At 40.9% G+C, this 26,315-nt stretch overlaps 1 protein-coding gene across 3 annotated transcripts in view; it reads right to left on the bottom strand.

Annotated features, from left to right (window-relative positions):
* UBE3D (ubiquitin protein ligase E3D) overlaps positions 1-26,315 on the bottom strand; it is a 581,163-nt gene that overhangs the window by 218,402 nt on the left and 336,446 nt on the right. For all 3 annotated transcript variants that reach the window (XR_014807535.1, XR_014807534.1, XR_014807527.1), the window contains one exon: positions 22,959-23,099. The gene's annotated coding sequence lies outside the window, so the exon portion shown is untranslated. The remainder of the gene's footprint in view (positions 1-22,958; positions 23,100-26,315) is intronic.

The raw sequence follows: 26,315 nt of genomic DNA, 5'->3' as shown, positions 1-26,315 counted from the left end.
TTTTCTAATATTTTCCTTTAGAATTATGTAAGATATGCACATGGTTCCAAATCTAAATAAAGCTAAACAAAGGTTACAAACTAAAGTTCCATCAGAGAAGTCTAGTTTCTCCCCCTTGTACCTCCACTCTGTTTCTTTCTCCTTGGCCCCTTTTTCAGTTGTTTGTTTTCCTTTTTTTTTTTTTTTTTGCCATTTCTAGGGCCACTCCTGAGGCATATGGACGTTCTCAGGCTAGGGGTCAAATCGGAGCTGTAGCTGCCGGCCTACACCAGAGCCACAACAATGCAGGATCTGAGTCGTGTCTGCGACCTACACCACAGCTCACAGCAACACCGGATCCTTAGCCCACTGAGCAGGCCAGGGATCGAACCCTCAACCTCATGGTCGGATTCATTAACCACTGAGCCACAATGGGGACTCCTGTTTTCCCATTTTCAATATATTCATATCCCCAAACATTCTTGAAGAGAGCCTGCCATTTTGTGTGTACTTTAGGTTGAACATTTTAAAGACATTTGTACACTGAATTTTAGATCAATAAGTCACTTTAGAAATGATACAGTCAAACCCCTAATCCTGAAGAAGAGAAAACCGGAGCTCTGGAAAGGTCAAAGTACCTCCAAAGCCACATAGCTGATTGCTAGGGCTAGAGCTCAAATTCACATCTCTTGTCTCGCCACATTATGTACATTACTCTCAAAGAATAATTATAGATAATCATAGTGGTTTCTTCATAAGCTGATCACCTGAAGTGAAATTTAAAGCAAAACGAATACGGAGATTCAACCCAATTCATTTTATTCTCTTGATTGTCATTTGGCTCAACCCTAATTCTATACCTTAAATGTGAGAGGACCAAGTCACCCTTTGAAATATGTGACTGTGGCTGCAATAGTTAGCAAAGCCCCTGTATCCTTTCTTCTGCCTTTTTTTTTTTTAATTAAAAAAAATGTTGATTATCATGATTTTCCCCTACTTAGCCCTCATCACTCCATTTCTGGTAGCCTGGGGAAGAAATCTGCATTTCTGTCCCGTATTACTTGGTAGCTTCTGGAAGAGGAGATTAGGCAAATGGAGAAGCCCTGTGATTGGTTTTGAACCGCATGAAAATCCAGTCTCTTGGTCTTTGCCTGTTTAGAACACAGGGCGGTGAACAGTGCCACATGTTTTTGTACTACCTAAAACTATGAATGATTTTTACTTTTATTTTTTAAACACTTATAAAAAAGTATTTGTCGAAACTCAACCATGCTTATCCCCTTAAGAGTCTATGGCTCTTTTGCCCTCTAACTGCAGAATTAAAAAGTTACAACAAAAGGCCTATGGCCTGCAAAGCCTAAAATATTTATGAACACTTGAATTCCTTCTTCTGTCCCTTCTATTACTTTGTCAACTATATACCATCAATTCTCTTGGCCAATTTACTCTATGGGTCAATCTCTTAAAAGCTTTATTCTGTTCAACTGAATTTTACAATGGTCATATCCCTTGTTTTTACCCATTCCAACATCACGTATCTGCATACCAGTGTACCTTTACTAATTCAACATTAATTGAGGAGTTCCTGTCATGGCTTGGTGGTTAACGAACCTGACTAGGGTCCATGAGAATGTGGGTTCGATCCCTGGCCTCACACAGTGGGTTAAGAATCCGGCGTTGCCGCAAGCTATAGCTCGGATCCTGAGTTGCTATGGCTTTGGCGTAGGCTGGCAGCTACAGCTCCGATTGGACCCCTAGCCTGGGAACATCCATGTCTCGGGTGCGGCCCTAAAAAGACAAAAAGACCAAAAACAAACAAAAATAAAAATTAATTGAGCATTTACTTTGTGTTCACTTGTACCAAAGGACCCCAAGTTTCTTTACCCTGCCTAGGAATTTTCCTCATAATAACCACCTGTCAGAAGTCCACAGCCTCAGAGCTGGCCCCTCCCTGCTGTTCTTCCCAATAGATGGGCCTGAATGAATCACCCACGGCCATACTCCCCCACCATATGTGTTTATACCTTTCAGGACTAATAGCTGCAAACTCACTTATGCTTCCTGAAAACTGAAAGAAAACACTCCGTTTTTCTGGTTACACCCAACTCAAACTACCCAAATTGAAAATGCCCTGGCACTAGTATCATAGATTTTAGTTTTAAAGTTCTTCCATTAGAATCCATTTCCTCTAAGACACATCCAAATGACAACCAGGCCTGGGTCCAATGTGCTGCCAGGATTAACTAGCCTTCTCTCTGATGGTAAGATTCCTCTGAGGGGCTCTGTTGTCCTCTCCCATGATATGCCTTGGTGGCACTTTCCCTCACTCCACCGCATAGGTTTTAATAAGTTTAAATCCCAAAGACAAGGGATTAGATTGCTTTATCCTATATGTAGGATCATTGTGAGATACCCCTTCATCCTACCCATCTAGTGAACATAAAACTTCAGGCACTTTCTAAGCCATAACCTTCCACCCCACACTTCCCAAGATGAGGCAGGGCTTTGCCCAAGATGATTTGTCCTAGGAGCAGAATAAAAGGATGAGTATGTCCCAAAGTTATATGTTAACTTCTATCCTAAAGGCAAAACCTTTTACAATCTCTAAAGTGGTAGGTGTTTATTTTTAAAAATCTTAATGTCTATTTTCTCTGGATGTTATACTTTATAGTTAAGTTTCCATTGATACTTAAATAGGTAGTTTATTCTTAGAAGACTGTTTTAATAGTGTTTTTAATAGAAAAAGCTTAAGATACCGAAGAACAAGTATAAGATACATTTTACTAAGCATTAAAGGCCAAGTATTTTATTATAAGCTCAATTCAATTGAGTCTGACAGTAACTTTTAGTTTCTTTTCAACAAGAAGCTAGCATAGACCCTCAACAATGCAAATATCCTCAAACTTTAATATATCAAGATTTGCCTGGGGAGTTTGTTTAAAAATATGGATTTCTTTCAAATCAAGATCACAATGAGTTATCACCCCACACTAGAGAGAATGGCCATCATTAAAAAGTCTACAAATAACATGCTGGAGAGGGCGTGGGGGAAAGGGAGCCCTCCTACACTATTGGTGGAATGTAAATTGACACAACCACTATGGAGAAAATTATGGAGGGTCCTTGAAAAACTAAAAGTAGAACTACCATATAATTCAGGAATCTCATGCATGGATATACACTCAGAAAAGATGAAAACTCTAATTTGAAAAGACACATGCACCACAATGTTCATTAGAGCACTATTTACAATAGTGAAGACATGAAAACAACCCAAGTGCCCATCGGCAGACAATTGACTTAAGACATATTATACACATACAATGGAATATTATTCAGTCATAAAAAAGGAAATAATGCCATTTGTAGCAAAATGGATGGGGCTAGAGATCATCATACTGAGAAAGACAAATATTTTATGATTTCACTTATATGTGGAATCTAAAAAAAAATACTACAAATGAATCTATATGCAGAATACAAATAGATCCACAGACATAGAAAACAGACTTATGGTTACCAAAGGGGAAAAGTAAGGGAGGAGGGATAATTAGCAGTATGGGGTTAACAGATACAAACTGCTATGCATAAAACAGGTAAGGAACAAGGATTTACTCTATAGCACAGGGTGCTATATTCAGTGTCTTGTACGAACCTATAATGAAAAATAATCTGAAAAAATATAACCAAATCACTTTGCTGCACACCTGAAACTAATACTGTAAACCAATGAAACTTCAATTAAAAACACAGATTTCTTGGAGTTCCTGTCATGCCTCAGAGGAAATGAATCTGACTAGGATCCATGAGGATGCAGTTTCCATCCCTGGCCTCACTCAGTGGCTTAAGGATCCAGCATTGCTGTGAGCTGTGGTGTAGGATGCAGATGCAGCTTGGATCCTATGTTGCTGTGGCTGTAGCATAGGCTGCCAGCTGTAGCTCCGATGTGACCTCTAGCCTGGGAAACTCCATATGCCATAGGTGTGGCCCTAAAAAGATTGAGAAAACAAAACCAAAAAAAAAAAAAAAAATTCTTATCCTGACCATCAGAGATTCCAACTCATTAGGTGCAGAGGGGGACCCAGCAATCTGTTTTATTAACAGCTCTGACATCCCATCCCTCAAGAACACAAATACACACATACACAAATGCACACAGGCCAACTGAACCTGAACCAGCACTACCACCTTCATGCACCTGGAGATTCTGACATAGATGGAAGACTGGTCCAATCTTTCAGTAAGACTAAAACCAAGGGATAGCCTTTTTAATCTCACCTGGGCCCACCTCACTCTTTGCCTCCAACCTTCCTCAACAAGAGGAAAGATGAGCTTTTACTAAAGTGTCTCCTTTTTTATAGATGGGACTTCAGCCTAGCTCACTGGCAATTGTATCACAAGGAGAAGCAGCCTGGCCATTCAAGAAAAAGTGCTGGAGAACAAATTTCATCCTCTGAGTTTCCAGCATATGTGGGAATTCAGATTTTCCTTATAAATGTAGAGTAACTGCTCAGTAGCTGCTTCCAACGTCATGCAGTGTCTATACAAATTCCTACTTCCTTGGGTTCCCCCACCCCAAATGTGAAAACAAATATATAACTAGACTTTGCTCCTCTATGATTCAGGACCCATGGGCAAATATGAATGGTCTAAGGCAGGACCATCCAACAGAAATTTCTATGATGCTGTTCCATGAATGCATTGTCCAATATGGTAGCCTCTAGCTACATGCAGCTCTTGAGTTCTTAAAATATGGCTAGTGAAAATGAAAACTTAACTTCAATATTATTTCATGCTAACTAACTTAAATTTAAATACACACATATGGCTAGTGGCAACTTCTTTGAACAGTTCAGTTTGTATCTGTGGTCATTCAGTCATATGCTTCATATATAAAGATCATAATACAGTTTATAATTACAGATTATAATCTCGGTTATACTTATAAATGTAGATATAATTATATTCATCCCCTTTGGAAGCTCCTAGGGTCAAATAAGGTTTTTAGTCATGTTTGACATCCTCAGATCAACCACAGCTTACAAGTTTCCACCTGGTAGAAATTCAAAAATTACCTCGTCAAATCAATCTATAACCAAGGCACACACATAGCTTAAACAGAGTGAAACAAAAAACACCTTGCACTCAACTACCTTTCTAGTCTCCATTCTCAGGGACCCACTTTTACCACCAGCAGTTTCTTCCTATCATTTACCTCCTTATTTCTAAGTAATGATGTTTTTACTCTCTTAATTCACAACACTGTAAATACCTATTGACTTCCTGTTGTGGTTGGGAGGGTCCTAGCTCTCTCAAAATACCCATCTTGCTCCCTCACCTTCCTCATAGTTATATCCCCATTTTTAGTTAAATCCCTATGTCGTGTTTTCATTGTTATATCATAATCTACACATATAAATATCATTCATTGCTGAGCCATGACATGCCCCATGATTACACTCCTTCTCTTGTGCTTTCCATTTCCCCCTAGAGTTACTGCCCACTCTGCCCCCTCTTCATTTGCTTGCTTTTATTTGAAATGGGGATGCATTTTTAGAACCCCCCCCAACAACTCTATGAAATGCTTCTTGTGAAATTTCAAACAGTCCACCCTGACAAACGAACTAAAAACGAGGCCCCTGGATCTCTCCATGCGCCCCTTTCAATCTAGTCTGTTCATTCACTAGGCTGAACTTAGAGCTGCATCTCTGCAACTCCCTTTGTTTTCTCCTGGACCTCATTTCATGAGATTCTTAGTTTATGCCTCCAAATTACTGGATCATGGTCAGGAGAAAAGTTGCATGGGTAGAAGATTTTTGTGTGTGACTTCGTAGGTCTAAAATAACTTTATCCTCACACTTGAATGATTGTTTAACTGGGTCAAGAATTGGCAGAAATGGGAAAAAACAGACATGAATCTGCAAGTAAGGAAATAATTTTCCCCTGGAATTTTGAAGATTTTCTTCTAGTTTGCAGCATTGTTGAGAGAGCTGATACACTTCTGATTCCCCTCTAATTCAGAGTCCTGTATCCATGTCTGTTTTTTCTCTCTGGAAGCTTTTGGAATTCTATTTCTGTTATTCTGAAATTTCACAATGGATATACTAGATATGAAGTATTTTTCACTCATTGTACTTGATATGTGATGGACCCTTTCAATCTGAAAACCTATATCCAAGGAAATTCTCTTTTATTGTTACTTTGAAAAATGTCCTCTCAGAGTTCTCATCATGGCTCAGTGGAAGAGAATCTAACTAGCATCCATGAGGATGCAGGTTCGATCCCTGGTCTCACTTAGTGAGTTAAGGATCCAGCATTGCTGTGGGCTGTGGTGTAGGCCAACAGCTACAGCTCTGATTTGACCCCTAGCCTGGGAATCTCCATATGCTACAGGTGTGGCCCCCCCCCAAAAAAAAAAAGAAAAAAAGAAAAGAAAAAGATCCTCTCCATGGATTGGCTAAAGAAAACGTGGTACAAATATAAAATGGAATATTACTCAGCCATAATAAAGAACAAAATACTCCCATTTGCACCAACATGGATAGGCCTAGAAATTATCATATTAAGTGAAGTCAAAGACAAATTATCATACTAAATGAAGTCAAAGACAAATTATCATATGAGATCACTAATAGGTGGAATCTAAAAAAATGATAGCAAAGAACTTTACAAAACAGGAACAGACTCAAAGACTTCACAACCAAACTTACGGTTACCAAAGGGGAAATGTGTGGGGGTGGGGATAAATTAGGAGGTTGGGATTAACATATACACACTGCTATATACAAAATAAAGAGGGCCTACTGTATAGCACTGGGAACTCTACTCAATATTCTATAATAGTCTATATGGGAAAAGAAACTGAAAAGGAATGAATAACCAATTTACTTTTCTGTACACTTGAAACTAATGCAGGTTTGAAAGTCAACTATACTCAAATAATTTTTTTTTTCCCAACATGTCCTCTCCACTCTTTTCTCTTTATGAAACTATTTGTTAGGATATTGGACCTCCTAGATTATGCATCTGTATTAGCTTTTCTTCCTTACTGTCATTTATTTATTAGTTCTTTTTTCCTGGGTGCTCTCCTTGACTTGATCTGGCAAATTATGAGCAGCATTTTTAATTTCAAATATTTTAAATTTCTAAGTGCTGTTTGTTCTGGTTAGATTTTTACAGCTTTGCAATTTTATTTCATTCAAGATATTTATTGGAGTTAATTCTAGGTTTTTTTCCTTCAATTCCTTACATTGCCTCTGTTAGCCCCAAGTTTCTTTTTGATTTTTTTTCTTCTGATGGGGAAGGAATTTTCATATTGGAAGCTTTCCTTAAATGTCTGGTCATTTGTTCATGCTTATGAATGAGGCATTACAAGGCTGGCTGGAAGCCCTGCCTTACAGGTAGGCCTTGACAACTGGTACACCTCCATGTAGGGCAGTCAAGTGGGGCTCCAACTCTTTCACTGAAATGCCATCAGAATTATCTTTCTTTATAGGTCTGGTCAGTTCCCGACTTAGGATAAGAATCCTTCAATCCTCTCCTTGTGGTAGGAGTCTGGCTGCTGGTCCTCTCAGGTTAGATGATGAAAGGGTGCTAGAGGCTTCCACTGCCTTCCATCCACAACTAAAGCACCGTCCTCCTCTGTGCTTGGTATCCACAACTCCAAAAAGCATTTCTGAAATTTCTCTTAAGAAGTGATCTCTCAACTCTTACAGGATATGGGAGGGGTAGCCCTCCAACTTTGCAGAATGAAGTGGGTTGGGATCCAACTGCTCCTTAAACAGACCTCTTGTTTTCAGCCTCCTGACTCTCCTCCACCATGTGCCTGTGCGAAGTGCTTCCACTTTCTAAGAATTCCTGGTGTTTAGCAGGGTAAATTGCCCAGCTTCTCATTAGGAACCTCCCCCAACTCCACACCCCTGTCCCCTTTAGAGGTGATCTATCTTTTATCTGATAAATGGCTGAACACTCACACAATCATGTTCCATTTTCATATTATTACCATTCGGAGTTCCAGATACTTGTTGCCTGGATCCAAGATAAAGTTGAACACCTGTAATTTCGCTGTCATTACTGTTCTTTATTTTGTAGGGACTTCTGAAGAGAATTGGTCAGAGAGATTTTGCTTTTGCATCACATAACTAAGAGCGTCAGTAGTTCTCTCAGTAGAGCAAAGATGTTTGTTTTTTAAAAGAGGACAGAAAATTGTTCTCTTCTAATTAGAAAATGCCTGTCATTTATTCTCATTCATATTCTCAGCATGAGTTCTCATCTAAAGGACTTATCGATTTCCTTCATTACATGCTTAATACATAGAAAAGGAAGAAAAGCTATGACAGGAAGTCAAAAAAAAAAAAAAAAGCAAAGTTCATTTCATCTCTGGCAGTTCCTTCAACAACTTGGGCTTTACGTATTACCTCCATTCAGTGAGAGAGACAGACAACACATAAAGCCAAATTTTTAAAGGAGATCATGCCAACAGAAGTTAATATCTACATATAAGCATGGGGGCTTTCAACCCAAAGTTTTCTTTTGGAACGCCAAGAAAAATAATGAGGAAATGAAAACATTATGATTTAGTCAAAGGCACCAAACTTAGCCAAGGTGTTTATTTCTTCGCAAATATTTTTGATGCTAGAGTCGCAGACCAAAAGCACAGACATCTTCCACCAAGGAAGAAAATGCTCTCATCCAGCAGTTCCCCTGCCCCACCACTATGCTCCCAACTGCCCTGGGGTCCACAGCCCTCCCCCTTGGTTGCCATTAATTGGAATGCCTTCCCATTCTTCCTTTGTCTGAGGAAGTTCCCATCTCTTGTCCTACTGGGAGGCAGCACTCTCCCCCATTATCAAGACTAAGCAAGTCAGGCACGCTCTTTTCCCAAGACAAGGGTGCTGGCATGCGACCAGATCAGGTGTACCTGCTCCAACTAGCAATGAAAAGCTGCCCAGATCACAATCAGGGAGGGAGGGGAAGCCACTCCTGCAGTGGTGGCCATAGCAACCCAATCAGGTCCCCTGGCAGCAGAAGTAGCAGCAGCAGGGCCCACCCTGAAGCCTAAGTGCAGCCCTAACACCTTGTAGCTGTGGGGACAGGACCTCATGGCCATGGTGCCTGAGCCAAGTCCTCCAGACTTCTCTCCAAGGCCCACCAGCCTTTTAATAAGATTTCTTTCTGCTCAAGTCAGCTGGAGCTAAGGCTTTGATACATGCAAGTTTCATATTTTGCTGTTGAAAGAACTGAGAACTGAGGATGCAAATCTTTTTTTTTCCCCCAGTCTTTTTAGAGCCACAGCCATGGCATATGGAAGATCCCAGGCTAGGGGTTGAATCTGAGCTGTAGCTGCCACCTATGCCACAGCCTCAGCAATGCCATATTGAGCCACATCTGAGACCTACACCATAGCTCACAACAATGCTGGATCCTTAACCTACTGAGCAAGGCAAAGGATCAAATCCACGTCCTCATGGATGCTAGTCAGGTTTGTTATCACTGCTCCTGACGATTCAAATCTTGAACTATGAGATGACAACGAATATTACAGAGAGATAAGTAGAGATTTCTTTGGGTATAACAACTTTTTCAGTTTAAAAGCCTATATTTTTAAGAGTTCTATTCCAAGAAAACTAATATCCTTCTAACACTGCAAATGTCAGAGAACATATTCAAGCTTCTTGTTCAGACACCTGAGACCCAGAATGAGTGAGCCAGTTAGCCTTCCTCCTCATAACTGCCTAGACCCACTCCTCGGACATCACTGTGCTTAAGGACCTCCTCTGGGTCTGTACATCTGACTTCAAAATGCATATTCAGGCCAGGGAGAGGGGACCACACTCACAGAAGTAGTTAATAACTGTGGGAATCATATCTGAGCACTCTTTTAATTAAGCAAAGCTAATGAATTTCAGTGCCTTTTTTAAAAAAGCAGTATCCAGGTGGTGGTTTTAGGTATCATTACTATAAATAAAGGTGGTGGAAGCTTCAGGGAACCAGAGGTTAAATTCCTGAGAGAACTCTATTTTTTACCCAGGATTAAAATAAGCAACTCAAAAAGGAAAGGGAGGCAAAGGGGAAATTTTTCTTCAATAATAAACAAAGATCTATCTACAGCAGTCCAAATACAATATTGAAAATTAACTCAATACAGAGCAACAAACACTCCTGGTGGCCAAGGATGCAGATGACACCGCATGGCCCTGTCTTTACCTCAGACTGACCTCGTGGGTGAGGGTCAAAGGGAAAGTAGAATAGGGATGTGAAAACAAAAAGATATGTAAATGCAGTTAAAGGCAGACTGTCAAAAGCCAAAAAGAGTGTGGAAGGAAAACATCTTTCATTTGCTTTTGTCTTTATTTCTCACCCCCAATCAAATGTGCCACCCTGGGGCTCTCTGACCAGGCTAAACAGCACATTGTTTTCAGGCAGCAGGTGGAGTTGTTTAGAAAAAGGAAGGCACAACCATGCATGCTAACATTTTTTTTTTCCAAATTTCAAGGGTTCACAACAGACCTGAGAAAACCCTCAGCTTTCAATGGTCCTTCAAAGAGAAAGCATTTTCCCAGAAATCTCAAAGATGGGCTTTGAAATACCCACTGGCTCAGCATGGAAGACTGGATGGTAGTGTTTTCACTGTGAAAAGAGTACAGAGATAGTAGGGGAAGGGCAGGGATTTAAAGAAAGCCCATCCTGAGGCTGGAGGAGGAAATTTAGGAAAAGAGATGCCTCTACCTGGCGCCCCCCACCCCCGTCCCCCAACAGCCTCGGGTGGTGGGGAGGGAGGATGGGAAAAAAGGTGGGTTGAGAATCCCAGAAGGCAGGGTCACTTCTTTCTGGAACTCTTGGAGGACACCTTCTCACGAGGTGGCTGGGCCACCCCGGGTCAGTAGGGGGAAGATTGGGAGCAAGATTGCGCCTATAAGGTGAAAACAATCCAGAAAGCCTCTGGAGTCCTTTCAGAGGATTGTGAATGCCTCTGAGGATAACCTTGGTGTGTGAAGACTGTTCCAGCGGGTGTATGTTGTGTCTTGAGAAAACAGGTCCCAGCAGAGGCTGCCAGGCCAGGGGACCACGGGGTCACCCAGAAGCCTGAGAGGATTAGCAGTTCCGGCGGAAGCAGTGTTGAGAGAAAAAACAGTTGGAAGAGAACAGATGTCCAGAGGCAGCGCCAGAACAGTGAGAGGGCACGAAAGCCCACCAGGCAGACCTACCCGCAGCCGCATGCTCGGGACTCTTAACGCTTTCCTCGGTGCTGGAAGGAAGAAGGCAGAGTGGTTCTGAGGCCATACCCACCTGGTAGGGGGCGGCCACCTTCACTGAATTTAAGTCACCGTTGAGTTCACCAGTGATTGAATAAACCTGCAGTGGCAGAAGCACGTGTTTTCTATAGTTGATTGGTAGTAAATGAGTTTGGGAAATTCCTTTGCAGGAAACCGTTTCTCTTTCTACATGTGAGGTTGTGTGGACCTGGGAAATTGAAGGAAGAAGACCTTGTATAACGTGAAGGGTGGGGGCAAAGGGCCAGTATTTTTAAATAGGATTTTTTTTTTTTTTAAACAGTGCCTTAGTGAACTTAAGAGATTTTGACCAGCAGAAATGAGGTGGAGGCTTTCCAGGTGGCAGAACAGAACAAGGTTGATCAAAACCTGGGAAATGGGAAGAGGTGGGGAATGTTCAGGAAGAAGTGATGGCCCAAGTTGGCTGGAACCTAAGCTGCTCTGTAAAAATTCCACACTACTCTGTCCGCCAGAGCCCTTGCTCTGTTTCTCAGCGAAGGCAAGAGTTTTGACAACATCTATAGTGTAAAATACATTATATTCAGCGCTGAGTGATTCCTGAAAGCACAGGCCTGTTCCCTAGAAGCCCCATTGCCTCTGTCTGCTTCCTGTGCCTGCTTGCAAATGTAGTAAACAGACTTGCTACAAAATGACGGCTCTAGTGGGAAGTACCCATCTCTCCTGCTCTGTGTGTAGCTCTACCTCATGGAGAAGGGATCTTCCACCAGTATTTGGTCCTTTCATCAGATGCTAGGAAAGCTTTCACCACCCTGTTGGCCCTCATTCCTTGGATGCACCAATGGCTATTATAAGGAAGTGGTGGTTCCCTTGATGTGAGGTGGATTCTAGGCATTTTTTCTTGGCCGCGTCTGGGACTCACATTTGAAGTTCCTGGTCCAGGGGTCGAACCCTTGCCACAGCGGTGACAACACTGGATTCTTAACTCCTAGACCACCGGAGAACTCCAAGGCATTTTTACTTTGACAAATTCTCCAAAGGTGATACAGACCTATTTTTTTTTTCCACTTTTCTTGCCTCCTATTCCTTCATAGGAATATAGAACACTCTCTGGTACACATTTGGTGGCAATAACTACTTGTTGAACGAATGAATGAATGAGTGGACAGCCATGTGAATCCATTCCTCAAACTATAGTGTGCAATAGAATCAGCAGTAGGACTTGTTAAAATACAGGTTATTGGGTCAAACTGAAGAGTTTCTGATTCAGTATATCTGGCAGAGGGGCTGAAAATATCCCCCCAACCCCCACCCACCAGGTGATACCTGTGCTGTTGGTGGGGGAAGGGCCCACTTTGAGAACCACTCAACTACATTAATGTGGAAATCTCTTGAATACTTACGTCATAACCCCAAACTAATTGGTACCTTTAAATGTTTTGCTGACCATCTTCCCAGAAGCTTTTTTAGAAAAGAAAAAAAAAAATTCCCTATGATTTCTTGCGTAAGTTATAAGAGCAACTTAAAGGCACAGATTCTAAGCACTGAAAATTTCTGGAGGACCCGAGAATTTTGACTAAGAATTCCAGGAACCAGAGACTTCTGAATAAAATGTGAATTATCTTTTTCCATTCATAGGTTGATTTTTTTTTTTTTTTTGTCTTTTCTAGGGCCGCTTCCCACGGCATATGGAGGTTCCCAGGCTAGGGGTCTAATCGGAGCTGTAGCCACCAGCCTACATCAGAGCCACAGCAATGTGGGATCCAAGCTGAGTCAGACCTACACCACAGCTCACAGCAATGCTGGATCCTTAACCCATTGAGCGAGGCCAGGGATTGAACCAAAAACCTCATGGTTCCTAGTCAGATTCGTTAACCACTGCGCCACAACGGGAACTCCGATAGGTTGATGTTTTAATGACAGGATAAAATTGGAAAGTCATAGACTTCTCCTGTTTTACCCTTTGGCCTTCTTTAATATCACAGCAAAGCAAAAATCAAGCCATCCCTTTTGGAGTAACTGAGAATTGGAAAAAGAGAAGTTTCCATCCATTGCCTGGAGGAGGATCCATTTTGACTGTTCTGTTATCTTGTTACACCTACAGGGAAAAAAAAAGGCACAGTGTTTTCACATTATGTCAAGTACCCACAAGGGGCCATGTTTTTGCCTCGTTTCCCAGGCTCTGTAAAAAGTCCAGAATTGCTTAAATAAGAAAATCTTCTGTTAAAAAAAAAAAAAATTGAAGGTTTTTTTGTTTGTTTTGTTTTTTAACCTTTCAAAACCTAATTAATATTCACATTGGGGTGGAGTTCTCTGGTGGCTCTGTGGGTTAAGGATCTGGCATTGTCACTGCTATGGTTCAGGTCACTGCTGTGGCATGAGTTTGATCCCTGGCCTGGGAACTTCTGCATGCCTCAAGTGCAGCAAAAAATAAAAAATAAAATTTACATTGGGCCATAGTTTGCCTTGGAAGGATGATTCTTGAATTTTCCTAATATGTATTTCCAAGTTTATTAGTTATCTGTAGAGCCAAAGACACCAACCTTTTGTTGGATCACTGTAAATAAAAAGGATATACTTTATAATAGTGCACATTCTGATAACGTTGTGGATTCTCACTCCTCAGAAATTTAAATGGTCAAATGCCCTTATCCCTGAAAGGTTCAGGAGAGCTGTTAATTCTAACTGTACCTAATTAACTACATGGAATTCAGATAAACAATAGTTGAGCTACAGAAGTATATCTTTCTCTCAGAGCCAGACTGCACATGAAATTGCCAATAAAATGACTGACACAGCTCTGAACCACACAGCTCCTCAAATTTATCCACAAGCCTGATTTTGATAGTCCTACAGTGGACAGAAATGAGGCTTATAAGGGCATAAAAATATCATTAATCTACAGAAAGCTTCACCTTTTTATTAAGAAACTATCACTTATCCAAAGGCTAATGCTTATTAAGATTAAAAAAACTTCTTCCAGACCGAGACTTCAGCTTCACATTTCTTTCCATTGCTGTGCTTTCTACGACATGCAAAATTAAATACTCCTGTATGTAATTATTATTATTTGTAATTGCAGGTTGTATTTTGCATGCTGATTGCTCCCTGCTGCCCCAGTGTTCTACAAGTATATGCAGTTTGAACTCATACTCTAATTACACATTAGAGAATTTTCCCATTTATCTGCCAATGGGTTACTTGATCAAAATGCAGGCAGGCGTAGACATCAATGGCCTTCATAGCAAGAGCAAAAACAGAGCTTGATTAAATCACCTCTAGGAAAGGAAAACGAATGCTGTTGGCACATAATTTGGCAGGAATTTGTAGCTCAGTCTCCTGAGGAATGGAGGCTATAAGAGGTGAGTAGAGGTCAGGAGAGGGAAGAGATACAGAGCTCAGGCTTGAGAGTGGAGAGCATCAGAATAAACACTTGTCAAGATAGATAAGGAAGGTGTTGGCAAGTGGGCAACAGGAGAAGAATGTCAAGGTACAGTTGCAAGTTTGGGAGGCAAGGGTGTAGGATGAGTGGGATGGCCAGGGAGGTGATGGCACCAGGTGAGTGTGCTGAGGGCGCCTGGCAGACTCATGGGAAGATAGGAGGGGGTGAAATTGGCAGATCTATGTGGAAGGTAAGTAAATCAAGGTTAGAGTCAGGGACTGGCAGCCAGTGCTACGACTGCAAAATTAATGGAGATGCAAGAGAGCGAGTATGGAAACAAAACAGACAATCCATTTCAACTCTCCTAATGAGCCTTAATTAACAGCTCTGGCTGAAATCCTCCCATGACAGAACACAGAAGCCTCTAGAGCAGTTTGAAGAAACTATCAGGATGAGGATCAGCTGTTAATTGAGTTCTCTTTAGCCAGTTTTTCATGGCATGGGGAAATGATCAAAGTTGTGAATCTGAATCACAAACACGTGAACAGGATGCAAAAAAAAAAAAGGCTATGAGTGCTATTTATGCTACTAGCAGCAACCTCCCTTAGGGAGAGTTACAATTAATATTTCAGGAGATCCCATTTCTAAATGTTTAGAATCATCTCTGCATAAAATTTTGAATTCCTTAGACAAGCAACCAGGCTAAATACAGAAAAACCCTTCAAAAAGATACATGCACCCCAGTGTTCATTGCAGCACTGTTTACAATGGCCAAGACATGGAAACAAATGTCCATCAACAGAGAAGTGGATAAAGAAGATGTGGCATATGTATATATATTGGAATATTACTCAGCCATAAAAAGAATGAAATATTTACCATTTGCAGCAACATGGATGGACCTAGAGGTTATCATTCTAAGTCAAGTAAGTCAGAGAAAGAAAAATACTATATGATATCACTTACATGTGGGATCTAAAAAGTAATAAAAATGAATTTATTTACAAAATAGAAATGGACTCACAGACATAGAAATCAAACTATTGTTACCCAAGGGGGGAAAGGAGTAGGATAGGCATAAATTAGGAGTTTGGGATTAACAGATAAAAACTACTATACATAAAATAGATAAGCAACAAAGAGCTGTATTCAATGTCTTATAATAATCTACAATGGAAATTAACCTGAAGAAATACATATATATATATACACACCCACACACATATATACAAAAAACTGAATCACTTTGACGTACACTGGAAACTAACACAATATTGTAAATCAACTATACTTCAATTTTTTTTAAAAAAAGTCATTTTGACATGGCAACAGTGCTAATGAAAATTTATAAATGTTGGTTTATAATAAAATATGAGTTTAAATATGGCTAGAAACTCAACTAACTTTGAGTTCATACATGCATATTTATTGGTTGATGAACATTAGTCATAACCCATAAATTTGGATGGAAATAATCCTGTCAGGTGTTATAGAAAAATAAATCTTTGTCTTTTTTTTTTTTTTAGGGCCCCACCCTCAGCATATGGAGGTGCCCAGGCTAGGGGTCAAAGCGGAGTGTAGCTGCTGGCCTACACCACAACCACGGCAATGCCAGACCTGAGCCGAGTCTGCCACCTACATCACAGCTTATGGCAATGCCAGATCCTTAACCCACTGAGCGAGGTTAGGAATTGAACCTGTGTCCTTATGGATACTAGTCAGGTTTGTTACCACTGAGCCAGCCTGGGAACTCCTAAAATAAATCTTTAAGTCTTATAAAACACTATAGGCATATAAAGACAGTAGTAAGTAGTATAATGTCATTTTGACTTCTGAGTTAAATTGTCTCCAGGTCCCAAGTTTCCATACCAAAGGGAAATAGTATTCAAACTTTTCTAAGGTGTAAAATCCTCCATCTAAAAAAAAAAAAATTTCAAGAAAAACACGATGAGTAAAAGCCTTCCCTGATTGAAACTGCTCTGGGCACAGAACTCTGCATGCAGCTTACTCTTGGTTCCTTTTGGCAACCAGACTTTTACCTCCAACTCTCCCTCTCGTAGATTGAATTCTTTCCTGTGAGGTTCTTTGGCTTGATAAAGAAAAGCTCCCTCAAATCCCCCTAAAATTATAAGGAGGAAATAATTTCCATTTAATCTGAGACCCCTGCTACCCAAAATATTAAAACAAATCTATTAATTATTATTTGGCAACAGGATTGGTCTACTACTTTAAGAAAAAAAATCCTGAATAGTGAGTAGTAGAAATATAATTTCAAGTACCTTGGTAAGAAAGTCCACACTGAAATTTGAATGAACTCAGTGCCAAAGGACTTGTGCAGGAAGCAAGGGAGGTTGAAAAGGAAGGGAAATACCTCCTGCCTGACAGTATGTGGCCTGTTACATCCACCAGCTGACTTAATCATTCCTGCGGGAGCAGTTACTACCTCCTTTGTACAGATGAGGAAATTGATGCTTAGAGAAATTAAGCAATTTGCCCAAGTTCCCACAATTAGTAAGTGGCAGAGCTGGAATCTGAATCCAGGAATATTTCACCCCAATGACTTTCTCCCCCCTCCCCAACACTGGCAAACAAGGTGCCTCCTGGGAATCATAGTTTGAAATCTATTTTGACCTTAAAACCTAGTGACAACACAGGAAACATAGCCAATATTTTATAATAACTATAAAGGAAGTATAACCTTTAAAAACTGTAAATCACAGGAGAGGGAGGGATAAATTAGGAGTTTGGGATTAAAATATACACACTACTATATACAAAATAAATAACCAACAAGAACCTATTGTATAGCACCAGGAACACTACTCAATACCTTGTAATAATGTATAAGGGAAAAGAATATATATGTACTTAAATAGGTATAACTGAATAGCTTTGTTGTACACCTGAAACTAACACATTGTAAATCAACTGCATTTCAATAAAAACTTGAAAAATTGTGAATCATTATATTTCACATCTGTAACTTATGTAATATTGTATGTCAACAATACTTCAATAAAAATACTTTTTAATTTTTTAAGAACAGTGAAATCTAAACATGAGCAATCTATATATTGTAATATGGTCTATCCACAATCAAGAAAAATGATCCAATTATTAAAGAAACACATAAAATATAATCCTGCTTCCTGGGATTCATATGCTAAAAATATTTCATTCAATATTAAAGTAAATAAACAAAAGAGAAAATCCAGTGAGGATCCAAACCTAGATATTTGGTAAGAAAATATCTATTACCAACCCAAATAATCATGGTGAAGGGATTTAAATGTTGCCAACAAAATCAGCCTGGTGAAAGTATTACTATCATATGTCATCAATCACTTTCAGAAGAGCAACTATAGGATCAGCCTTGGATAATAAACCACTAATATAAAGCTCTCCAACAGCATCTCTTGGGTGAACAAAACCTGACATGTAATGACAAGGAAAAGCCACATTCAGTAAGATTTTATCTTTAAAAGTCCAAGAAATCTAGAGGAGCTCCCAATATAATCTAAGGACATAGTTTGCAGGAGTCCAAAAAGCCCACAAGAGAATATCTGGATTTCACTGAGAAATATCAATCTTTGCTCAAAAGTAGAGTCAAGAGATTGAGATGCCTATTAGATATGCAAGCTAAGATGTTAAAGTTATTTATGTGGTTCTGGGATTGGAGGGAGGTGTTTGGGCTGGAGACATAAATTTAGAACTCACACATGGACAGTATTTAAATTCTTGGATGAAGGAAGACTTAGGCAGGAAAAATGAAGACAAGCCTTATATTACTACAAACTTTGTGGATTGGGAAGGAAGGAGAAGTTCTGAAAAAGAAATGGAATGAGTGGTGAGTAAGGGATGGAAAAGCGGGGAGTTGTTTCCCTGAGCCAAGTGAAGGAAATGTTTTAAGAAAGGAGTATCTAGGTATGTCAAATGCTACCGAGAGCTGAACTGAGATGACTCTTTGCTATTCTCACCTCAAATTTATTCCTTCCCCAGTGTTCGCTGGTTCAGGAAATGGTATCAACATTTTGTCAAATAGTCAGACTAAAACACCTGGAGTTATTCTTGACTTCTCTCTTTCACCCTCCACATCCAATCCAGAGCAAATACTACTGACTTTAATTTCACAATGCATGATAAATTTGATCACTTTTCATAACCTCCACTGCTGTCCCATGGACCACGGCAGTAGCCTCTAAGATGGTCATGCTACTTTGTCTCTTGCTCCTGTATGGCTTTGGTTCATCCCATAGCAGCCAGAATGTTCATTTTAAGATGCAAAATATGGTCATAACCTATCAAACGGAGGAGCTATGGCTAGAAAGCACACAGGAATCAAATGTCTCCTGCCCCTTATAGTTCATGATGGTATTAAGAAAAGGACAGGAAATGGGTCTGGTCTGTTGGTACATAGGGTCCAAGCTAGGTCTTAGGCTATGATGCTTCTTCATTGTGGTAATAAATCCTCAAGAGAAAATCTAAGGTTGTAGCCTGAAAAGGGTGATAAAGCAGGAAAACAAGGCAAAAAATGATGTATCAAATGATGGCAAGAGATGAAAATGTAGAACATGGTATGAAGGGGAGCAGTGGGAGGGGAGATGTGAATCCATGGACCAGGTGTGTCCTGCTCCACCACAGCACATGCTCCAGAAATTGTTCCCAGTCACAGCCCAGGATAAAGGGGCTGGGAGGCTGTGCTTATTGACTAAGATTCTCCAAAGAACCATCATGTTCCCAGGCCCCTGATGGGTGAGCGGCAGTCATATTCTTCTTGTAGAAATATGCATTTTGGAGTCCTGCCATGGCTCCGTGGTTAACGAACCCGACTAGTATCCACGAAGATGCAGGTTCAATCTTTGGCCTCTCTCAGTGGGTTAAGGATCCAGCTCAGTTGCCTTGAACTGTGGTGTGGGTCACAGATTTGGCTCGGATTCCGCATTGCTGTGGCTGCAGTGTAGGCTGGTGGCTACAGCTCGGATTGGACCTCTAGCCTGGGAACCTCCGTATGCCTCAAGTGTGGCACTAAGTCCAAAAAAAAGAAAGAAAAGAAAAGAGAAGGGAAGGGAAGGGAAGGGAGGGGAGGGGAGGGGAGGGGAGCTGAGGGAAGGGAAGGGAAGCTGAGGGAAGAAAGAAAGAAAGAAAGAAAGAAAGAAAGAAAGAAAGAAAGAAAGAAAGAAAGAAAGAAAGAAAGAAAGAAAGAAAGAAAGAGGGGAAGGAAGGGAGAGGGGAAGGAAGGAAGAAGAAAGAAAGAAAAGAAAAGAAAAGAAAAGAAAGAAAGAAAGAAAGAAAGAAAGCAAGCAAGCAAGCAAGCAAGCAAGCATTCGGATGCTGAGAGCCTCAGAGTGCTGTCAAAGAGAAAGGAAAGCCCCTGAGTGATGAAATACCAGAAAGTCTGTAAACGGATTGCAAGCTCCTCTGCACTTCCCCATTGCCTGCTCTTTCTAAGGACCAGTTGTTTATCGTTTCCAGGACTTCCAGGAGGCTTCTCTAAATCATCACACTTTAAAAAACTGAGAGGGGGTTCCTGTTGTGGTGCAACAGAAATGAATCCAACTAATATCTATGAGGATGCAAGTTCTATCTCAGGCCTCATTCAGTGGGTTAAGGATCTGGCATTGCTATGAGCTGTGGTGTAGGTCGCAGATGAGGCTCAGATCCTGAGTTGCTGTGGCTATGGAGTAGGCTGGCAGCGTAGCTCCAATTTGACCCCTAGCCTGGGAACTTCCTTATGCCGCGGGTATGGCCCTAAAAAGTAAAACAAGTAAAAATAAAAACAAACAAAAACCTGAGATAGTTTGAGGGGGTGTCAACTCCATTCAAGCTGCTATAACAAAATGCCACAGACTAGGTGGCTCGTAACAACATACTGACTTCTCACAATTCTGGATGCTGGAAGTCCCGCGTCAGGTGGCAGCATGGCCTGCCCCCTTCCAGGTTGCAGGCTTCTTGCTGGGTTCCCACATAGCAGAAGGGGCTGGGGAGCTCTGTGGGATCTCTCCTATAATGGCACTGATCCCATTCATGAGGGTGGAACCTCATGACCCCTTGTCACCTCTCAAAGGCCCCACCTCCTAATACCATCACATTGGACATTAAGATTAAATGAATTTGAGGTCGGGGGGCAGAGACACAAACATGCAGACCAAACAAAACAGCAGTGACTAAAGTGAGTGATCTGGCTATATTACAGAGATGGAATTCTAAGGCATTTATATATTTTCCAACCTTCCAAGTATGGCAAGCTGGGTTGGGACAAACAGTTTACCCTCTTTCCTCTTCTATACCAAGAGATATAACCTGAGGTTCCATCAATCCACTGCTTTGGAACAACCCTCACCTTTGGTTGATTCTAGGATACTTAGATGGTCCCTACTACTGTCTTTGGATAGAAGAGGCTAATGGGAGACCTTTAGACAGACAGGTCATCCAGTTTCCCTGAAGTGAAAGACCCAGAAGGAATCTATAGCAAACACTCACCTGGAGACTTGTATACCTAAGGATCCCTACTATGAGGAGCCCTTTGCATATACAGTTTCACAAAATATGTTCAAATGAGAAAGGTACACGTTGTCTCAATAGTCAAGGCCAAGGGCATCTGAACACTAGGAGCAGATACAAAGATCCAACGAACTGAAGTCATTCAAAATATATTTTAGGAGTTTCTGTCGTGGCACAGCAGAAATGAATCTGAATAGGAACCATGAGATTGTAGGTTCAATCCCTGGCCTTGCTCAGTGGGTTAAGGATCTGGCATTACCGTGAGCTATGGAGTAGGTTGCAGATGCGGCTTGGATCTTGCATTGCTGTGACTGTGGCATAGGCCAGCAGTTATAACTCTGATTTGGCCCCTAGCCTGGGAACCTGCATATGCCGCAGTTATGGACATAAAAAGAAAAAAAAAAGAACATATATATAATATATATATTATAGACAGAAAACAACAGATAAGGGTTTTTTTTTTAAGTCAAGCTATCAAAACATATCCAATTAGGTGAAGTTGGAGAAAAGATTTTTCCAAAACAAGTCACTAAAAATGTCCTTTAAAAAACATTTTCTGGCACATCTAAAATACAACTTTCTGCACATATGCTTTTACAGAAACTCATTTGCTACTTCAGATGAGATACCCCTTCAACAATTTCTTAATTTTCTACCCAGCAGAGGCATATCACAGGTGCCAGAGGTGATTGGAGCTGGAAGGAAACTTCGAAATCCTGTTTCTCCATTTTACAGATGAGAAAACTGAGGCTCCATAAGGTGGAAAGAATGAAAGCATAAGAATCACCTTGGTTTTATGGGTGAAACAACAGGTTGGGTTGCCGTTGAACATTATCCAGAATTAGGACCAAAAGGGAAAGATTCTCACACTTCCACGTTTCCACCCAACAACACACTTTTTTTTTTTTTTTGTCTTTTTGCCATTTCTTGGGCCGCTCCCGAGGCATATGGAGGTTCCCAGGCTAGGGGTCGAATCGGAGCTGTAGCTGCCAGCCTACACCAGAGCCACAGCAACGCAGGATCCGAGCCGCGTCTGCGACCTACACCACAGCTCATGGCAACTGCCGGATCGTTAACCCACTGAGCAAGGGCAGGGATCGAACCTGCAACCTCATGGTTCCTAGTCGGATTCATTAACCACTGCACCACGACAGGAGCTCCCCAACAACACACTTCTTAAAAGTTTTATTTTATTGAAGTATAGATGATTTACAACAGTTAATTTCTGGTGTATAATTAAGTAATTCAGTCATATATTCCTTTCCAGTATGGTTTATCACGGGATATTGAATATAGTTCCCTGAGCTATACAGTAGGACCTTCTTGTTTATCCGTTCTATATATAACAGTTTGCATCTGCTAACCCAAAACTCCCAAACCTTCCTTCCTCTACCCCCCAACCCCTGTCCCCTTGGCAGCCACAAGTCTGTTCTCTACATCTGTGAATCTGTTTCATAGATAAGTTCATTTGTGCCAGCTGACAACACTCTTGTCCACAGCTTAAACTTGAGAAGACATAATGGCCATAAGCCAGTGGAGCAGAAGGCAGAGGAGAGAGGGGTGTCACCCACGCTGATGGACTGAGCCCAGCGACAGTAACGGGATCCCAGACAGGGTCCTGTGGGCAACCACAGTCCAGCATAGTTTTCCCCAAAGAGTCTGAGCTTTAGTTAAACATTTTCAGCCACTGCTTGCTTGATTTTTAATAAATAGGCAAGGTGATCATCTTTCTTATGAGGATTTTATCTCTGGTGCTCATACAGATTTAAATCAGCACGCTCTGTCACTGTACATTTTTACCCGACTATAGAAACACACAGGAGCAAAGCAAACCTCCTCCGCCACCCCCAACAGCTTTTACGCACCTTTCACCTCTTCCTTGCCCCTCTTCTCAGGCACATGTGACAGCTTCGAAGGCACTGGGCAGTGTTTTCAGTCCTGATTTGCTTTCGCTGTGCTCTGAAATCTCTCTTCTCACCCGTTCTCTTGCCTCAGACCTCCTACAGCTGAAGAAGACAGGAAAATGAGAAAACATCAGGGCTCAGGAGACAAACACAACATCCCATCACACACAGTGATGCAAGTTTCTTTTAGGTTTATTCCAACCAAAAGTTTCACACACTTTGCTGCCGTGTTTTCACTCTTCCACCGCCACCATCACAGGAAAAGGCTCCAGAGCATTTCCCCCCCCCAGCTTTACTGAGGTATCATTCAGAAATTAAATTGTAACATGTCTAAAGAAACACATGATGATTTGAGAAACATACACACTGTGAAAGGACTCCTTTCATCCAGCTATTTCTTCTCTCTCTCTTTTCTTTTCTTTTTTTTTTTGGTGAGAACATTTAAATATTATTCTCTTAGCAAATTTCAATGATACAACATTATTAATTATAGTCACATTTTGTACATTAGATCCTCAGACCTTATGTATCTTATAACTGAAACCTCTATTTCTTCCAACCCACATTCCATAGCAACCACTTTTCTACACTCTGTTTCCATGAGTTTGACTTTTTAAGATTTTGCATGTAAGTAATACCATGCAGTATTTCTCTTTCTCTGCCTGGCTTATTTCATTCAGCATAATTGCTCCAATTTCATTCATGGTGTTGCAAATAACAGGATTTCCTTTTTCTTGGAGCCCAAAAAATATTCCTCTGTGTGTGTGTGTGTGTGTGTGTGTGTGTGTGTGTGTGTGTGTGTGTGACATTTTCTCGAACCATTCATCCATTGATGGAAAATCAGATTATTTCCACGTGTTGGCTATTGTGAATAATGCTGCAGCCAATATGGGAGTATGGGAGGGCAGGTATCTCTTAAAGATAATAGTTTTGGGGTTTGTGGCTATATACACAGAAGGAATTGCTGGATCATGTGGTAGAGCTGTTTTTAGCTTCTTCAGGAACCTCCATACTGTTTTACATAGTGGAAAAAAACTCCCACCAACATTGTACAAGGGTCCCCTTTCTCTACATTCTCTTGTCTTTTTGGTAACGGCTATCCTAACAGGGTGGGGTGATATCTCATTGTGGCTTTGGTTTGCATGTCTCTGATGATGAGTGACGCTGAGCACACTTTCATGTACCTACTGGCCATTTGTATGTCTTCCTTGGAAAACTGTCAATTCAAGTCCTTTGCCCACTTAAAAAAGAATATTTTTTTTTGGTGTGGGTTTTGTTTGTTTGTTTTGCTATTGAGTTGTATGAGTTCCTCTTATATTTTGGATATAAATTAATTCCTTATTGGGTATGTAGTTTGCAAATATTTTCTTCCATTCCATGGGTTTCACTTTGTTGATGGTTTCCTTTGTAGAGTGGCAGCTTTTTAGCACTATTTAGGCCCATTTGCTTATTTTATTCCATTATTTTTTTTTTTTTTGGTCTTTTGTCTTTTTTTTGTCTGTTGTTGTTGTTGTTGCTGTTGTTGCTATTTCTTGGGCCGCTCCCGCAGCATATGGAGGTTCCCAGGCTAGGGGTTGAATCGGAGCTGTAGCCACCGGCCTACGCCAGAGCCACAGCAACGCGGGATCCGAGCCGCGTCTGCGACCTACACCACAGCTCACGGCAACGCCGGATCGTTAACCCACTGAGCAAGGGCAGGGACCGATCCCGCGACCTCATGGTTCCTAGTCGGATTCGTTAACCACTGCGCCACGACGGGAACTCCTTATTCTATTATTTTTAACGATTTTTATTTTTTCCACTATAGTTGGTTTACAGTGTTCCGTCAATTTTCTACTGTACAGCAAAGTGACCCAATCATACATACATACATTTTTTTTCTTTTTCTCACATTATCCTCCATCATGTCTATCACATGTGACTAGATCTAGTTCCCTGTGCTATACAGCAGGATCTCATTGCCCATCCACTCCAAATGCAATAGCTTGCATTTATTAACCCCAGATTCCCAGTCCATCCCATTTGTTTATTTATGGTTGATCTTGTCTGCTCCCTCACTGCAGAGCCTGGGGAACAGACGCAATGACTGTTTGTGCCCTTGTCAACAACTGCTCCTTTGTTTGTGAATAGTCTTGCCCATCTCAGGGACCCAACACTCTTTAGCTTTCAGAGCTAGATGTTGGGGGTCTGTATCTCAGGTGGGAATCTTAAAAGTTGGGGGGGAGGCTAAGTGTGGTTTCTAAACCCTTCATTCTTCAGGGAAAAGCTGGGAGTTGGACGCCTCCTGCCCCCCAACTGTTTGGTGGTGTGCCAAGGGTGTGGATTATAGCTCATCCTATTCATTTCAATGTGGGTATTTTCTCATTTTTCCACTGCATAGGAGTCACTCAGCTAATGTCTGGATTTATTTCAGATGTAATTGCTCTGTGTGTGGCTGAAGATATACAGCCATCAGTGTGTTCCCTGGGAGGAGAGACATTTGGGAGTTTCCTATATCAGCATCTTTGGTCAACCTCTCTCCTCCAGAAAGATTTTTTAGTTCCCTGAGAATCTCTTTATTTCCTGGGTCCTTCCCACAAACAAAGGCTTCAGAAAGTCTGAAAGAGCTGAAAGTTAAATTGGGAGAAAGAGCAAAAGAAATCCATACACAGAGCATGGGAATATTACAAAGTGCTTTATGAGAAGGGATCTTTTTCAATAAATGTTTGCTGTTGCCCCTGCTGCATTTCAGGTTCCGTGATGGATGCTCAGATACAGTGGTAAAGTCACAAACCTGGTCCACAGAGTTTTGAATCTTGGGACAACTGATTAAAACTAAATCTTGTTAATGAAAAGAAATGATCTGGATTTAAGGCTGAAACAAACTTTATCACCTGGTTTCGACGAGAGGTCAAGACCAACATTACCATCTGTATGAATCAAAGTCTGCTCATGTACATACATTCGTAGGATTAAAATGTTTTCTTTTCCAGTTTCCTGCCTCCTCTATAGAGGGGCCAAAGATTTCTCTATCACTGGAATAATTTCCTGAACCTAAGGCAATACCAGAAATTCAGTATCTATTCAATAAATTCTTGATGCATGAAAAAAGAAACAAACAAGTAATAGCTTCTGCTCTAAGATTTATTTCTTGTATTTCATCCAGAAAGTTCTGAGATCCTTTAAGATAATAAAGCCAACATAGCACTGACAAAAAAACAAAATAAAGGTGTGTCAAAGGAACAATGCAGGAAGGGCATAGAGTTGACCTGGTCACTAGAACTTTGATTAAATAGAGTGAATCAGGTGATGGACAAGGACCAAGGTAAGAAACAGGAG

The sequence above is a fragment of the Sus scrofa genome, chromosome 1 (genome assembly GCF_054392235.1).
Source record: "Sus scrofa isolate SSC_HxYL_T2T_F1_AM1 chromosome 1, Sscrofa_HxYL_maternal_Yorkshire_Landrace_v2.0, whole genome shotgun sequence".
NCBI classification, from domain to species: Eukaryota; Metazoa; Chordata; class Mammalia; order Artiodactyla; family Suidae; genus Sus; species Sus scrofa.
Note: the sequence above shows the minus strand (reverse complement) of the source record. Positions and strands in the feature narration are given on the sequence as shown.